Raw genomic sequence first — 16,698 nt, 5'->3', positions numbered from 1 at the left:
GAAGATGGCTGAAGGTGCCAGGTGCTGGGCAGGGGAGAGCAGGTGTCAGCCAGGGCGGAGGCAGTGTGATCCCACTTTGCGCATGTCCTGCAGGTAGGGCAGGCCTGGGGAAGCTGACCTGGTGATAATCTATGAGGCAGAGGGAGTAGACACCAGAGAAGTATGTGTGTGCCCCCTCGCTCTCTTCCTCTCTCTTTCTCTCCCTCTCCCTTCATACTCCCTCACCCTCTCTCCCTTTCTCTCCCTCTTTCTCTGCCCCACAACCCCGACACCCATCTCTCTGGGCTGCCCCTGCTCTCCTAGCCCTAGAGGTGGTGCCTGGCCCCCGCCCTGTTTTTCTATCTCTGCTCTACACCACCCCCTGGATCCTCTGCAGAACGGGCCTTTACTGGACTCGAGTTCTCAAGTTTCCCCATTTGAGAATGCCATGTGTTTCCTCCTGGGACCCGAAGTAATAACACAAGACCTAATGATGAAGGGCTGCCAAAGAAGGACTTGGGAGGGACAGGGGGAGAGGGAGAGAGAGACAGAGTGGTATCCTTGGAGTCAAACAAAGCAGATGACACACTCAGAAGAGGAAGGGGACAGGAGCAGAGCTTCGGCAAGTCGCCAGGGTATGCAGAGTTTGGAGAGTGGACAGGTAGCGAGTGGTGTATTTAAAGGGGAAAGAAGGCAGGAGAGAAGGAGGATGGTGGACCAGAAGGAAGGAGCAGAGGATCCAGCATTGGAGAAAGGAAACAAGAGGCTGAACAAGGAGTCCGACCTAAGGAGGTGGCTGGGACAAGTCTAGAGAAGGCAGAATTCCGGAGGCGGAAGCGTGACATGATCAGAAGGGGGCAGTGCTCTCCGACTGCTCTCCGACTGCTCTCCTGCCCCTACCCCTTGTACAGAGGGTTGGACTTGGGTGCTTGTCTCAGAAGACCACAGACTGGGGGGCCTTAGAGAGAACAGAAACTAATTTCTCACAGTTCTGGGGGCTGGAAGCCTGAGATCAAATCGCCAGCAGATTCGGAGTCTGCTGAGAACCCACTTCCTGATTCATGGACAGTGTTTTCTTACTGTCACCTCACAAGCTGGCGGGGACAAGGAGGCATTGTGGGGTCTGTTTTATCAGGTACTAATACCCTTCATGGTGGCTTCACATGCATGACCCAATCACCTCCCCAAAGCCCCACCTCCAAATACCATCACATGGTAGTGTTAGGCTTCAACACATGAATTTGGGGTGGGGGGACAAACATTCAGTCCATAGCAAAGCTGTTGTAGAGACAGTGGCCCCCAGCCTCAGAGTCACCATTTCCTGCCCTCTGTTAGCAGAGCAGGGTCGCGTGCTTCTACCAGTGCCAGTTCCACATTCCATGGCGCTGTCCAGGTATTTCATTTGCAAACACGGGGGAAGATGCAAACTGATAACATCCCAGGTAGTGAAAACACTGCCCTTGCTGTCATTCTGGGAGCATAACTTAAACTTTCTTGTTGTTGGGGTCAGTGGAGGGACTGGAGTGTGATGGCTGGTGGCTTTGTTGTAATGCTGTTACATACAACCCAGCAGGCTCCAGCCGGGTTTGGTGCTGGCGGCAAAACTGAAAGCCAGGGCCCAGCTAGTCAGGAGTCCTGGACTTGATATCCACTCCCCGCACTTAGATTGTACAGTACATGTCCGGTGGACTGTTTCCTGAAAATACTCTGGTGGGGCACTGGGAGGAAAGGAAACGGAATTTCCAAATAGTGACTGCGGGGGAAGAAGACAACTTGGAGGCAGGGAGAGCTGCTTGGAAGAACTCCGGGGGGACAGAGGCGGGAGTCTGGACAAGAGGAGGGAATCAGGTCCCCGGGGCCCTCCCCCGGGGTCGTGCTGGGCACCCCACCTGCCTGGCCTCTGACCCCTGTTGGAGGACCCGAGGGATACCGCACTTCCTATCTGCTCTTCTTCTTTAAAAATAAAACGATTTCCCGTGGGATGCAGTCTCCACCAACATCAAAGTCCGCGGAAGGCAGTCGGGAGGAGGGGGCGGGACGGCCTTGGCGGGGGCACAGGAGACTGGGCGGAGGTCGAGAGGAGACCCGAGCTGGGGGTCGGGAGGGGACTCGGGGTTAGGGTTCGGGAGGGAACCCGGTGTCGGGAGACCGGAGGGGACCGAGGCGGGGGCGCAGGGCTTACGCTGGAGAAGCTGGACCAGCAGCCACAGCTTGAGCAGCGGAAGTCCCGCCCCTGCTTGGGAGACCCCGCCCCCAGACCCGCCCCCAGGCCCCGCCCTTCGTTTCTTCTTACCCTCGTCTTCTGTATGCTCCGCCCCTAGGGCCCGGACGAGCATCCAGTTTCCCGCCCCCTGGAGGCTCCGAACCACCCATACACCGTGCACTGCTGCCTCCTCCTGAGGCCTGCCCACGCCCTGGAGGCCACGCCCACATCGACCGGAGACCACGCCCACCAACGACCACGCCCTCCGGAGGACCCGCCCAAACGACCCCTCCCCGGGCCCGCCCCTTGCTCCGGGCCGCGGAGGCTGAGGGGACCGTTGGGCGCGCGGGCGGCGCGGTCTCCGCCGGCGGAGGGAGCGGCCGGTAGGTTGCGGGCCGGAGGCTGGGCCGCCCCGCCTCCGCTTTCTTTCTTTTCTAGGCGCGCGCTCGCGCCCTTCGCGGGCCGGCCCCGCCCAGCGCGGCGGAGGCTGGAAGGGGCGTCCGGCCGGGTCCGGCCCCTCAGGGCCGCTGTCTCCTCGGGGAGCCCGGCCCCCGGGCCGCCGGCTACTCTCCTTTTGTTCCCGGGCCCCACTCCGGGACTTGTCGTGGACCCGGCGCGGGTGTGGGTCGCTGTGAAGCCGCCGGGTCCTGGCGGGAGCGGACGGGCCGGGGCCGGGCCCGGGGCCGGCGGCGTTCGTGGCGAGCACCCGGGCCTGCGCGCCCACCGCGCTCGCTCGCTGCCTGCGGGGTCCTGGTTTCCTGGCCGAACCTAACAGGCGCCTCATTGTTTGGGCACAGGCCGTCTCCAGAGACCCCAACTCTGGAAATTAACTGCCGCCGCCTGCCTGCCGGTCCCGGGTCCCGGGCTCTGCTGCGGCTCAGGGGTGGTGGGGTGTAGACAGAGCGGCTCAGGGGTGGTGGGGTGTAGACAGAGCGGCCCGGAGTGCTGGGGTGTAGACAGAGCGGCTCAGGGGTGGTGGGGTGTAGACAGAGCGGCCCAGAGTGGTGGGGTGTAGACAGAGCGGCCCGGAGTGCTGGGGTGTAGACGGAGCGGCTCAGGGGTGGTGGGGTGTAGACAGAGCGGCTCAGGGGTGGTGGGGTGTAGACAGAGCGGCCCGGAGTGCTGGGGTGTAGACAGAGCGGCTCAGGGGTGGTGGGGTGTAGACAGAGCGGCTCAGGGGTGGTGGGGTGTAGACAGAGCGGCCCGGAGGGCTGGGGTGTAGACAGAGCGGCTCAGGGGTGGTGGGGTGTAGACAGAGCGGCTCAGGGGTGGTGGGGTGTAGACAGAGCTGCTCAGGGGTGGTGGGGTGTAGACAGAGCGGCCCGGAGTGCTGGGGTGTAGACAGAGCGGCTCAGGGGTGGTGGGGTGTAGACAGAGCGGCTCAGGGGTGGTGGGGTGTAGACAGAGCGGCCCGGAGTGGTGGGGTGTAGACAGAGCGACCCGGAGTGGTGGGGTGTAGACAGAGCGGCCCGGAGTGCTGGGGTGTAGACAGAGCGGCCCGGAGTGCTGGGGTGTAGACAGAGCGGCTCAGGGGTGGTGGGGTGTAGACAGAGCGGCCCGGAGTGCTGGGGTGTAGACAGAGCGGCCCGGAGTGCTGGGGTGTAGACAGAGCGGCTCGGGTGGTGGGGTGTAGACAGAGCGGCCCGGAGTGCTGGGGTGTAGACAGAGCGGCCCGGAGTGCTGGGGTGTAGACAGAGCGGCCTGGAGTGCTGGGGTGTAGACAGAGCGGCTCAGGGGTGGTGGGGTGTAGACAGAGCTGCTCAGGGGTGGTGGGGTGTAGACAGAGCGGCCCGGAGTGCTGGGGTGTAGACAGAGCGGCCCGGAGTGCTGGGGTGTAGACAGAGCGGCTCAGGGGTGGTGGGGTGTAGACAGAGCTGCTCAGGGGTGGTGGGGTGTAGACAGAGCGGCCCGGAGTGGTGGGGTGTAGACAGAGCGGCTCAGGGGTGGTGGGGTGTAGACAGAGCGGCTCGGAGTGCTGGGGTGTAGACAGAGCGGCTCAGGGGTGGTGGGGTGTAGACAGAGCGACCCGGAGTGCTGGGGTGTAGACAGAGCGGCTCAGGGGTGGTGGGGTGTAGACAGAGCGGCCCGGAGTGCTGGGGTGTAGAGAGAGCGGCTCAGGGATGGTGGGGTGTAGACAGAGCGGCCCGGAGTGCTGGGGTGTAGACAGAGCGGCCCGGAGTGCTGGGGTGTAGACAGAGCGGCCCGGAGTGCTGGGGTGTAGACAGAGCGGCTCAGGGGTGGTGGGGTGTAGACAGAGCGGCTCAGGGGTGGTGGGGTGTAGACAGAGCGGCCCGGAGTGGTGGGGTGTAGACAGAGCGGCCCGGAGTGGTGGGGTGTAGACAGAGCGACCCGGAGTGGTGGGGTGTAGACAGAGCGGCCCGGAGTGGTGGGGTGTAGACAGAGCGGCCCGGAGTGGTGGGGTGTAGACAGAGCGGCCCGGAGTGGTGGGGTGTAGACAGAGCGGCCCGGAGTGGTGGGGTGTAGACAGAGCGGCCCGGAGTGCTGGGGTGTAGACAGAGCGGCCCGGAGTGGTGGGGTGTAGACAGAGCGGCCCGGAGTGCTGGGGTGTAGACAGAGCGGCTCAGGGGTGGTGTGGTGTAGACAGAGCGGCCCGGAGTGCTGGGGTGTAGACAGAGCGGCTCAGGGGTGGTGTGGTGTAGACAGAGCGGCCCGGAGTGCTGGGGTGTAGACAGAGCGGCCCGGAGTGCTGGGGTGTAGACAGAGCGGCCCAGAGTGCTGGGGTGTAGACAGAGCGACCCGGAGTGGTGGGGTGTAGACAGAGCGGCCCGGAGTGCTGGGGTGTAGACAGAGCGGCCCGGAGTGCTGGGGTGTAGACAGAGCGGCTCAGGGGTGGTGGGGTGTAGACAGAGCGGCCCGGAGTGCTGGGGTGTAGACAGAGCGGCCCGGAGTGCTGGGGTGTAGACAGAGCGGCTCGGGTGGTGGGGTGTAGACAGAGCGGCCCGGAGTGCTGGGGTGTAGACAGAGCGGCCCGGAGTGCTGGGGTGTAGACAGAGCGGCCTGGAGTGCTGGGGTGTAGACAGAGCGGCTCAGGGGTGGTGGGGTGTAGACAGAGCTGCTCAGGGGTGGTGGGGTGTAGACAGAGCGGCCCGGAGTGCTGGGGTGTAGACAGAGCGGCCCGGAGTGCTGGGGTGTAGACAGAGCGGCTCAGGGGTGGTGGGGTGTAGACAGAGCTGCTCAGGGGTGGTGGGGTGTAGACAGAGCGGCCCGGAGTGGTGGGGTGTAGACAGAGCGGCTCAGGGGTGGTGGGGTGTAGACAGAGCGGCCCGGAGTGCTGGGGTGTAGACAGAGCGGCTCAGGGGTGGTGGGGTGTAGACAGAGCGACCCGGAGTGCTGGGGTGTAGACAGAGCGGCTCAGGGGTGGTGGGGTGTAGACAGAGCGGCCCGGAGTGCTGGGGTGTAGACAGAGCGGCTCAGGGATGGTGGGGTGTAGACAGAGCGGCCCGGAGTGCTGGGGTGTAGACAGAGCGGCCCGGAGTGCTGGGGTGTAGACAGAGCGGCCCGGAGTGCTGGGGTGTAGACAGAGCGGCTCAGGGGTGGTGGGGTGTAGACAGAGCGGCTCAGGGGTGGTGGGGTGTAGACAGAGCGGCCCGGAGTGGTGGGGTGTAGACAGAGCGGCCCGGAGTGGTGGGGTGTAGACAGAGCGACCCGGAGTGGTGGGGTGTAGACAGAGCGGCCCGGAGTGGTGGGGTGTAGACAGAGCGGCCCGGAGTGGTGGGGTGTAGACAGAGCGGCCCGGAGTGGTGGGGTGTAGACAGAGCGGCCCGGAGTGCTGGGGTGTAGACAGAGCGGCCCGGAGTGCTGGGGTGTAGACAGAGCGGCCCGGAGTGCTGGGGTGTAGACAGAGCGGCCCGGAGTGCTGGGGTGTAGACAGAGCGGCTCAGGGGTGGTGTGGTGTAGACAGAGCGGCCCGGAGTGCTGGGGTGTAGACAGAGCGGCTCAGGGGTGGTGTGGTGTAGACAGAGCGGCCCGGAGTGCTGGGGTGTAGACAGAGCGGCCCGGAGTGCTGGGGTGTAGACAGAGCGGCCCAGAGTGCTGGGGTGTAGACAGAGCGGCCCGGAGTGCTGGGGTGTAGACAGAGCGGCCCGGAGTGCTGGGGTGTAGACAGAGCGGCTCAGGGGTGGTGGGGTGTAGACAGAGCGACCCGGAGTGCTGGGGTGTAGACAGAGCGGCTCAGGGGTGGTGGGGTGTAGACAGAGCGGCCCGGAGTGCTGGGGTGTAGACAGAGCGGCTCAGGGATGGTGGGGTGTAGACAGAGCGGCCCGGAGTGCTGGGGTGTAGACAGAGCGGCCCGGAGTGCTGGGGTGTAGACAGAGCGGCCCGGAGTGCTGGGGTGTAGACAGAGCGGCCCGGAGTGCTGGGGTGTAGACAGAGCGGCTCAGGGGTGGTGGGGTGTAGACAGAGCGGCTCAGGGGTGGTGGGGTGTAGACAGAGCGGCCCGGAGTGGTGGGGTGTAGACAGAGCGGCCCGGAGTGGTGGGGTGTAGACAGAGCGACCCGGAGTGGTGGGGTGTAGACAGAGCGGCCCGGAGTGGTGGGGTGTAGACAGAGCGGCCCGGAGTGGTGGGGTGTAGACAGAGCGGCCCGGAGTGGTGGGGTGTAGACAGAGCGGCCCGGAGTGCTGGGGTGTAGACAGAGCGGCCCGGAGTGCTGGGGTGTAGACAGAGCGGCCCGGAGTGCTGGGGTGTAGACAGAGCGGCCCGGAGTGCTGGGGTGTAGACAGAGCGGCTCAGGGGTGGTGTGGTGTAGACAGAGCGGCCCGGAGTGCTGGGGTGTAGACAGAGCGGCTCAGGGGTGGTGTGGTGTAGACAGAGCGGCCCGGAGTGCTGGGGTGTAGACAGAGCGGCCCGGAGTGCTGGGGTGTAGACAGAGCGGCCCAGAGTGCTGGGGTGTAGACAGAGCGGCCCGGAGTGCTGGGGTGTAGACAGAGCGGCCCGGAGTGCTGGGGTGTAGACAGAGCGGCCCGGAGTGCTGGGGTGTAGACAGAGCAGTCCCAGAATTGTGGGCTGTACACAGAGTGGCCTCAGAGTTGTGGAGGGCGGACAGAAACCCCAGAGTGGGCTGCCTGGCCTGGCACCTGCCTGGCTGCTCTGCAGGGATGTGCCCTTGGGCAGGTGAGCACCCTGTCTGTGCCTCAGTTTCCTCATTGGTGGGGGGTGGGGTTCATCATGGGACATGCCGTGGGGCAGGCAGGTCCTGAGTGGATCTGCCCGGAGCCCTTAGCGTGGTCAGTGTCAGTTACCTGCGTGGTCGCAGCTGCTGTAGCTCAAAGCACACTTGTAAGGCCCCAGACCTGCAGGAGGGCGGCAGTGAGGTCTGCGTGGTAAAGGGCCACACACTTGCTTCCGAGAGGAGGAGAGAAGGGTGGTGAGGCAGGTCCCGGGCAGGGGTGACGTCCTGAAGAGTCCTGTGAGCTTTATAAAGGGTCTGAGACTCAGCCTAGAGTGCGCAGTGGGTGGAAGGCGGCGAGTAGGAGAGAATGTGTTTTAAGTTTTACTTTAGAAACTCAGTTGTCACGTCACAGTGTGAAGTTTCATAAAAATGCCTCCCTGCCCTGTGGTTTTAAGGACCAGAGATAATAGGCCTTGAGTGCCTGCAAGGACGTCTGCTTCAGGGTTGCTCCTCAGGTGGTGACAGCGTATTGTTGAGGCGTCCACTGCCAGGGCACTGGGTGACTGACGACGAGGGACACCTCTGGGTGGGGCTGAGGAAAGACCACGGACTTGGGCTGTGGAGGGGGTGGGAGGAAGGGACAGCGGCAGGTGGCTGGAGGGCTCAAGGTGGCAGTGCCGTGGGGCAGGTCAGGAGGTGAGGAGGGAGACGCTGAGCAGGCCTGTGTGGCAGAGAGGCGGGGGGCTGGAGGCGCATGGGCCTCAAGGTCAAGGGGAGGCCTGGTCCCCTTTCTAGAATGATGGCGTCTGAGAGGATGGCGTCAGTAGCCAGGCAGAGGAGCAGCTAGGGGGCTGGTGAGGGCCAGAGGAGATGGCCCCAGTCCCAGGCAGGGACTGTGCTGTCGGGAGGTGGGGCAGCTCCAGTTTTGGGGTGAAGGTGCTCAAGGTGGCCGTGAAGGAATAATGAAAGGAAGCGAGGCTGTGCCCACAGCCTGCACCTCCACTACAGAAGGTGACACTGTGTTCATTTCTGATTTTACTGTCTTTTGACATGTATCTTTGTCTGAAAAGGGCCAAGCAAAACAGAGTGAAGGAGAAAGCAACGTGTTAGTTATGACAACACATTCTGTGTGGCAAGCACAGAAACAGTGAGCTGGAGTATTTTCATTTTCATTGAATTTGGTGGCATTCCTGTAAGCATTTTACTTTCTTAATTAGCATGTGTGTGATTCGCGTGGCTGCTGAAACAAATTACCACGCACTTGGGAGCTTTAACAACAGGAATGTATTCCCTCACAGTTCTGGATGCAAGAAGTCGGAAATGGGTCTCACTGGGCTGAAACCCAGGGGAAGCTTCGGGAGGTTCCAGGGAGAATCTGTTCCTGTCCCTTTTCAGCTCCTGGAAATTGTCCTCAGTCCTTGGCCCCGCCTGACAGCCCAGTGCCCACCGCCCTCGCTTCTGCCGCTGTCACATCCTATCTTCAAGTCCCCCCCTTACACCCCAAGGACACTTGTGATCGCTCGCGTCCACTCCCACCTGCATAACCCAGGATCCTCTCCCAACTCAGGATCCTTGACTTCATCACACCTGCAAAGTGTTCCCTGTTAGGTGACATTCACAGTTCCAGGGGCCAGGACCTGCTGTCTCTGGGTACTACCCCTGAGCCTAGCACAGTGCTCCTGACTGCTTCTGGAAGGACTGTGGTTCTTCCCACTCCTGCCCTGGTCCCTCGGGCACGTCTATCAGAAGGGCTGCCACTGCCCCTGTGTCCAGATGGGCCTAGTGGTTTCCCTGCTCTGCTCTGGAGGAGAGACTGGGGCTGTACTGGGAAGGGCATCCCAGGAAAGAAGATAAGTCTGACTTGGGGTTCGAGTCTGGTAGATCACTCTTTCTTTACCTTTTGGGGTTGGTGGCCACCAGGGCTTTGGCCATCTGATGAAAACTATAGTCTCTCTCCAGAAGTATACACACATGCATACGTGATTTTAATATGGACACAAGTTTTCCTGTGCTTTACAGGGGGGTTCACATTTCAAAAGTTCACCAGCTTCATCCATGAAGGAAGCCCTGTGCTCCAGGCAGAGAACTCTTCTGTTGGAGCTTTCTCAGAGAAAACATGGAGTTTGTCCTGTTTTCCTTCCTTCCCTCCTTTCCAGTGGCCTTGCTCTCCCCAACCCTGTAGACATGGTGATTTCCCGGTGCGTGTGCTTCCCACCTTTTTCCTTGTTTACATATTTGTAGACATACAGACACGCACACACAGACACACACTCCATGCTATTTACATATCTTTCTCTACCTCTTGTTTTTGTCCCTTATTCTTCTGGGACACTAGCTGAAGCTAAGCCTACTGATTTAAGAATCAGACCGTAGGCCTTCTGTCCTGCTGCTCCTCATCTCTGAGATGCAGTCTTCTTCAGGTATAGCTGCTAATTAAGCTGCTCTTTTAAACTATGTATGTAGACATTATCTTTTGATTTCTCTCAAAGGTGTGGAGGAAGCTTTAGCTTTCCTCTCTATCCATCACTGCTCCCCCTCCCTCCATTCCCCAACGTTACCATATCACCTTTTGGTTAAACCAGTGGTCATTGCTTACCTTTTTTATGGCTCTATTGTTCATTATCAAACCGCACAGTACACTCGAGCACAACTCCTTTCTCATCCAACCCTGTCACTCATCTATCCCCAAACTCCTTTTTCTTACATCCAGCACACGCCCCACCACTCCCCTTTTGTGGTTGTTGGGAGACTTATCTTCCAGAGTCCCCTTCCTGCCCCAGTCTTCTGGTCCCAGAGACCTGCATGCAGCTGCTGACTGGGTTTCTCTGTGCTGTTCTCCCTCTGTGATGGGCCTGTGCTCTGGGCCCCTGTGTTCTGTCTGGGCTTACTCATTCTTTTGTTGAAGTACATGCTCTTGACAACTAAGAAAAACGTTACATAGATTTTTCTTTTGTCTTTGATTTAAAAAATACCTTTACCCTTCAGTTAACTTTTAGTTTAGCTGGGTATAGAAATCTACTGAAAAGTATTTCCTCTGCATTTTGAAGACGTGGCTTCACTGTATTTAGTTTCCAGCAATGGTGGGAAGTCTGTTCCTTTCTGATTTCAGTTCTCTGTGTGGGATCTGGCCCCACCGTAGCTCATAGGAGCGGCTTTTGTTCCCTGTGTTCTGCAATGTCCCATGATGGTACTTGTTCTCATTACTGTGGGGGTTGGCAGGAAGCACATGGTGGCCTCTTCAGATTGAGGACTGATGTTTCGTATCATTCCAAGATAATTTTCTTCCAATTTTGTGTTTTCTCTTTCCTGAACTCATTTATTTGGAGGTTTGATTTCCTGGGCTGATGCTCTAATCTCCTGATCTTTTTTCTCCTTTTGTTGGTCTCTTTGATGTTTGTCCTGCTCTTGGGAAATTGCTTTCCATCATCTTCCAACTCTCCCATTGTTTTATTTCCATTATCCTTTTTGTTTTTCAAAAGTTCTTTGATTTCCTTTTTCTATTTTTAAAAATAACATCTCTTAGTTTATTTTTACCTGATTAAAATATCAATTAAAGGTTGTCAGCATGGTTGCAGGTAAACTGATGTTTGAAATTCACCAAACGACTTAATGTGGAATAGGATAATATACTTCTAGTGCCCTCAAGGCTGTGACCTTACAGCCATGTTACATAGCACATCATTCCTCCTATAGGGATGAACTTTTCCTGGCACGAGAAGTAGCCGCTCTGGATAAAGCTTTGCTTATTGTAACAGGCTTTTGTTTCCAGGTAACATGTCTGTGGAAGACTTAATTCTGAATAGAGATGTATCTATTACTGGAGACTAATTGTTTATTATACACTGCTTTATCAAAAAAGTAAAACACTTAAATTGTGCTACAGAAATCCAGATGTTGTCTTGCGATCTTTAAACAATAAATGAATGATTTGCCCTTAAAAAAATAAAATAAAATAAAATAACATCTCGTTTTTCATTTAAAGATGTAAGATCTTATCTTTTAGAAGATAATAATTAAGAATACTTTGAGTTTTTATTCTGTTTTTTGTTTGTTTTTCCTTTTTTCCTTCTGTTTGAACTAGACTATATTCTCCATGAAACCAGGGATTTTCTTTTCCTCATTATTATTCGTGGTTGATTTCAAACACCAAAATGCCTGGCACATAGAAGGAACACTACATAGTGTTTTGATTGGCTGTATTAGTACTGATTTTTGGCGGGTGAAGATTCAGATAGTTCTAACTGTTGCTGAGAAAGCTGTTAAATAACATCGGCGGTGGATTGGTCTCCTTCTGCCTTTAGTTCTTTCCACTTTGGTTCATGTGTTGAAGCTCTATTATTAGGCTCCCACACATTTATGGTGATTCTGTCTTCCTGATGAATGGAGCTTTTGTGTCTAAGTCTATTTTGTCTGATATTAAGACAGCGCCTCCAGCTTTCTCATGTTTGTTGTTTTCATGGTATAGCTTTTCCATTCTTTTACTCTCAGCCTACTCGTGTCTTTATATTCAAAGTCAGCTTCTTATAAAACGTATAGTTAGATGGGTCTTGCTTTTTCATCCAGTCTGATAGTTTTTGCTTTTGAATGTGAATGTTTTATCTATTTACATTTTTTAATGTTTAAATATCCCCCAATTGAAGACTTTTTTATTAGCTAATAAATGAAGAATAAACACCATTTTTTCCAAAGCAGCTTGGAGGGTGAGGCATAAATAATATTTGGAATACTCTTAAATCCAATTTTAAAAAGTGTTAATTATGGAAAATATTGAATAGATACAGAGTAAAGAGAAGAATATGATGAACTCATATGTACCTGTCACTCAGCTTTAACAACAGTTGATGTCCTGCCATTCTTTTCCAGCTCTACTCCACGCACTCCTCACTCCTCTCATTGCAAAGTTTTTCAGTTCCATTTCATATGAGTATCAATATGGCTGATCTGTGTCTCCCACTTTGTATTCTATTTGCCCTATTTTTTGTTGTTGCTGTTTTTCCTTTCCTGTCTTGTTTTGGGTTAATTGAATGTGTACTTATATGTATCCATACACACACACACACACACACACACACACACACACACACGTACATGCACATAATTTATGTGTGTATTTGTAATATACATATACATTTTTTAGTATTCTATCTTAATTTCTCTATGGGCTTTTTGGCTATACTTCTTTGCATTACTTTTTTTTTATAATTTTATTTTTTTGTCAGACACACATGTTTTTTTTCCCCCCTAGGACTTTATTGGGGAACAGTGTGTACTTCCAGGACTTTTTCTCAAGTCAAGTTGTTGTCCCTTCAATCTTAGTTGTGGAGGGCACAGCTCAGCTCCAGGTCCAGTTGCCATTGCTAGTTGCAGGGGGCACAGCCCACCATCCCTTGCGGGACTCGAGGAATTGAACTGGCAACCTTGTGGTTGAGAGCCCATGCTCCAACCACTGAGCCATCCGGGAGGTAGCTCAGCTCAAGGTGCCGTGTTCAATCTTAGTTGCAGGGGGCGGAGCCCACCATCCCTTGTGGGACTCGAGGAGTTGAACCGGCAACCTTGTGGTTGAGAGCCCACTGGCTCGTGTGGGAATCAAACCGGCAGGCTTTTGGAGTTAGGAGCATGGAGCCCAACTGGCTGAGCCACTGGGCCAGCCCCGCATTACTTTTTAGTAGTCTAAAATATCTTACTGTAGCCCGTTAGGTTAATTTTGTAACACTTTACATAAAACATAAGGATTTTTGTCATAGTAAGTTCCATTTATCCTCCCTTGAGCTATTCTTGTCTTTATATTACATCTACATGTTGTAAACCACACAACACAGTGTTACAATTTTTGCTTTAAAAAAATCATATGTATTTTAAAGAAATTAAGAAAAGAAAGTATTTTAAAATACTTAGTCACATGTTCACCATTTCTAGTGTGCTCCGTTCCTTCTTGTAGACTTGAGTTTCCATCTAGTATCATTTCTCTTCAGCTTGAAACACTTCCTTTAGCATTTCTTGCCTGTTAATGACAAATTCTCTCAGTTATCATTTATCTTAAATGTCTTTATTTTCCTTCAATTTTAAAGGATCTTCTCGCTGGATATAGAATTCTGGGTTGCCTGTTTCTTTTTCCCAGCTCTCTGTGTTGTTCTAACATCTTCCAGCTGCCCTTGTTTATAATGAGACGTTAGCCCTGGCTTCACTGCGTTGTCCCTGCATGTCCTTGGTGATGCTGCTTTCCAGTTCTTCTCTTTGTGTTCCAGTAGTTGGACTGATGTCCTTAGGAGGGGATTCTCTGTATTTATCCTGCTCAGGGTTTGTTGAACCTCGTGGATATATATGTTAATAATTTTTTACTAAGTTTGGGGAAAATTTGGTCATTGTTGCTTCAGATATTTTTCTATCTCACTTGTTCTCCTCTCCTTTTGGTACTCCTATTACATTTATGTTTGATATTGTCCCACAGGGCATTCAGGCCCTGTCCATTTAAAAAATAATTTTTGCCTGTTTTTCATATTGCATAATTTCTATTGATCTATCTTCAAGTTAGTTCACCTTTTCTTCTGTCTCCACTCTGTTATTAAGTCCATTTGGTGAGTTTTCAAATTTGTTACTGTAGTTTGTATTTCCAGAATTTCCACTTGCTTCGTTTTTATCGTTTCCATCTCTCTACTGAGATATGCCATCTGTTTATTGTGACTGCATTTTCCATTAAATCCTTGATCACACTGTATTAGCTGCTTTAAAGTTCTTATCTGCTAATTTCAACCCCTGGGTTATCTCAGGATCAATTTCTGTTGACCTCTTTTTCTCTTGACTATGGGCCACATCTTCCTGTCTCTTTGAAGATATAGTAATAGTTGATTGTGTGCTGGACAACATGGGTGATCCATTGTAGTGACTTTTGTGTTTTTTTGTGTGAAGAGTTGATTTTTGTTCTGGGAGTTCATTTGTCTGGACTCAAACTGAAATCTCTGCTGTGATCTCCACTTGGTGAGCTCAACCCACCAGCTGACTCCTCCTGTTCCTTGTGCATGGACAGCTCGGGCTGGCCCAGGACCTGGCAGAGTTTATGAGTGGATTCCCGGGCTTCCTCTCCTCAGCGTCTTCCTTTCTGAGATGGTGAGATGTCCCCCTCTCTTTCTAGTCACGCTGCCATGCCCATCTCCATTCTCTGACTCAAGCCAGGAGGAGTGCAGCCTCTGCCTGTACTGCAGTCACTTGTACAGATGCACAGCGTAGCATTTTACCCACTGCAATCTTCTTCGAGGGGAGAACACCCTTCCCCCCCCCCCGATTTCTGCTCCCTCTTCACAGCTCTCCAGTACCTTTAAATAGTCGGTCTTTATTTTGTACCTGGCTGGAATTTGATTGAGCAACAAAGGAGAATGCGTGAGGCTTTGTCACCACACGGACAGACTGGGACTCAGCCTGTTGGTTCGTAGGCATTGAACTTGGGGTTTACTTGTTTCTCCCCTGGAGAATTGAGTAATCAGGGAGTGAGGCCCTCTACCCTAAAAGAAGCTTCCTTACAAAATTCTGGGTGAGCTAAAGCCCACGGCTGGCTCTGCTGCATGTTAGCCTCAACAGGTGCCCGTCTCCGTATGGAAAGGAGTTCGATGAGCGTGGTGGCAGTAGAGGCGGAGCGTTTTTCACTGTCTTCCTCGGGCACTGCTTAGCAGTGAGGACCTGGCAGGTGATCCCGGGCCTGGCGTGCTTACTAGGCGTCGGGCTCCGTCTGAGGCCTGAGAGGCAAGAGCATTGCCTTTCAGTACCATGTTCTTTACCGCATCCTGTTGTCTAGTTTGACCTTGTGCAAACTCTTCTGTGCTGCAGTTTCTCTCGCTAGACGAGCAGTTGTGAGGATTAACTGGGTGACGTGTGTAAGACGATGGGAGCTGGGCCTGACACCGGACGCTCTCAGTACCCGTGAGCGACGTTGTGCTGACGTCATGCTTAGGCTTGCAGGGTCGTTGCTGGGAGTGGGTCTGTGCCCAGGTAGGCGGCCCTGGCCTTCATGTGGCACATCTGTGTCAGGCGCGGCCGGAGGAAAGAGCCGCAGGAGACCAAGCTGGGTCTATTGGAATTTACTGGGCATGTTTGAGCTGCGGGAGGGAGGCTAGAGCCAAGGGAAAAGATCATAACCTCCCCGAGCAAAGAGCGGGCTGGCTGTTCCCCTTCAGTCTTCAGGGGGTTTCGTTGACAAAGATTTCAGGGCATGGCCAAGCCCTCCAGCTCCACACCAGGCCCAGGCCCCTAGGAGATAAAGCAAGATGGGCTCACGACAAGATGGCTTTTCAGATAAGGTTTCTGCTCCTGGCCTCAGTGTGGCTTAACACGATGTGATTGCACCTGAGCGCGGTCAGCGCATCCACGGCCAGGATGCGGTTTCCCAGGGAGCAGTTGGGCAGAGAGAGGTGCCCACTTGCCAGAGCCCCGCATCCCTGTTCGCTCGGAGTCCAGCCCAGAGGACGGTCTGTGGACGTAAACGTGTAGCAGCCAGCCTGCTTCCTCACTGCGATGGGGGCAGTAGGGCCGGGAGGAGGAAGGAGGGTGTCACTTTCCTGGGGCTGTTGTAACGAAGCACCACAAACTGGGGGGCTTACGACAGCAGCCATTTACTCACTCACAGTTCTGGTGGCCAGACGTCCATGTCAAGGTGTGGGCAGGGCTGTGTTGCTTCTGGAGGCTCCAGGGTCCTTCCTGCCTCCTCCAGCTTCTGGGGGCTGCAGCTGTCTGTGCTTGTGGCTGGTCCTCCAGGCTCTGCCTCTGTTTTCACATGGCCTTCTTCCTGCCTGAGCCCCTCTCACTGTCTGGATAATCCAGGAGCATCTCCTCAACTCAGAATCCTTAACTTAATCCCATCTGCAAACATCCTTTGTCCAAATAAGGTCACGTTTCCCAGTTTCGGGGATTAGGACCTGATGTCTTTGGGGCCACCATTCAGCCCACCTCACCCTGCCTGGATGTGGGAGGTGAGGAGCCATCTGGGGTCCTCAGGGGGGTGGGGCCTCCTCTGGCCACCCCTCCTCCTTTGCTCCCAGCACCCTGTGTGCGGGCCTGTGGCTCTCAGCTTTTCCCTCCTTCTCCATGCTGATCCGGGCGCGGGCAGGTTTCCTTGTCTTAACAGTGACGGAGAAAGACACGGAGAGCAGAAAGATCTCCTTGAGCCCCAGTGAGAAAACCAGACAGGACAGGCCAGCACCCGTGGCTTTCTCATCTCAAACCCCAGAGGGAATGACTACATTTGTACGTGGGAGAGGGAATTGCATGTAGGAGGCTTGAAATGAGACCCATTTGATGAGGAAGAAATTGTTCTCAGTCTTTCCTGGGCCTGTGGGGGTGAGGCGGGGTGGCAGACGAGGCTGGGGATTGAGTGGGGCAGGTGGACACAGAGCTTGGCCT

General features: G+C 54.8%; 1 protein-coding gene across 3 annotated transcripts in view; it reads left to right on the top strand.

Moving 5' to 3' along the window:
* Window positions 1–2,365: 2,365 nt before the first annotated feature.
* RGS12 (regulator of G protein signaling 12) overlaps window positions 2,366–16,698 on the top strand; it is a 125,738-nt gene continuing 111,405 nt past the window's right edge. Inside the window, exon 1 of one of the 3 annotated variants that reach the window (XM_033105992.1) lies at window positions 2,366–2,565. The gene's annotated coding sequence lies outside the window, so the exon portion shown is untranslated. Of the gene's footprint in view, window positions 2,566–7,210; window positions 7,314–16,698 lie in introns of those variants that run through there. The other 2 variants (XM_033105987.1, XM_033105988.1) reach the window with 2 other exon arrangements.

This window comes from Rhinolophus ferrumequinum, chromosome 5 (genome assembly GCF_004115265.2).
Source record: "Rhinolophus ferrumequinum isolate MPI-CBG mRhiFer1 chromosome 5, mRhiFer1_v1.p, whole genome shotgun sequence".
NCBI classification, from domain to species: domain Eukaryota; kingdom Metazoa; phylum Chordata; class Mammalia; order Chiroptera; family Rhinolophidae; genus Rhinolophus; species Rhinolophus ferrumequinum.
This window is presented reverse-complemented; position numbering and strand designations above follow the sequence as displayed.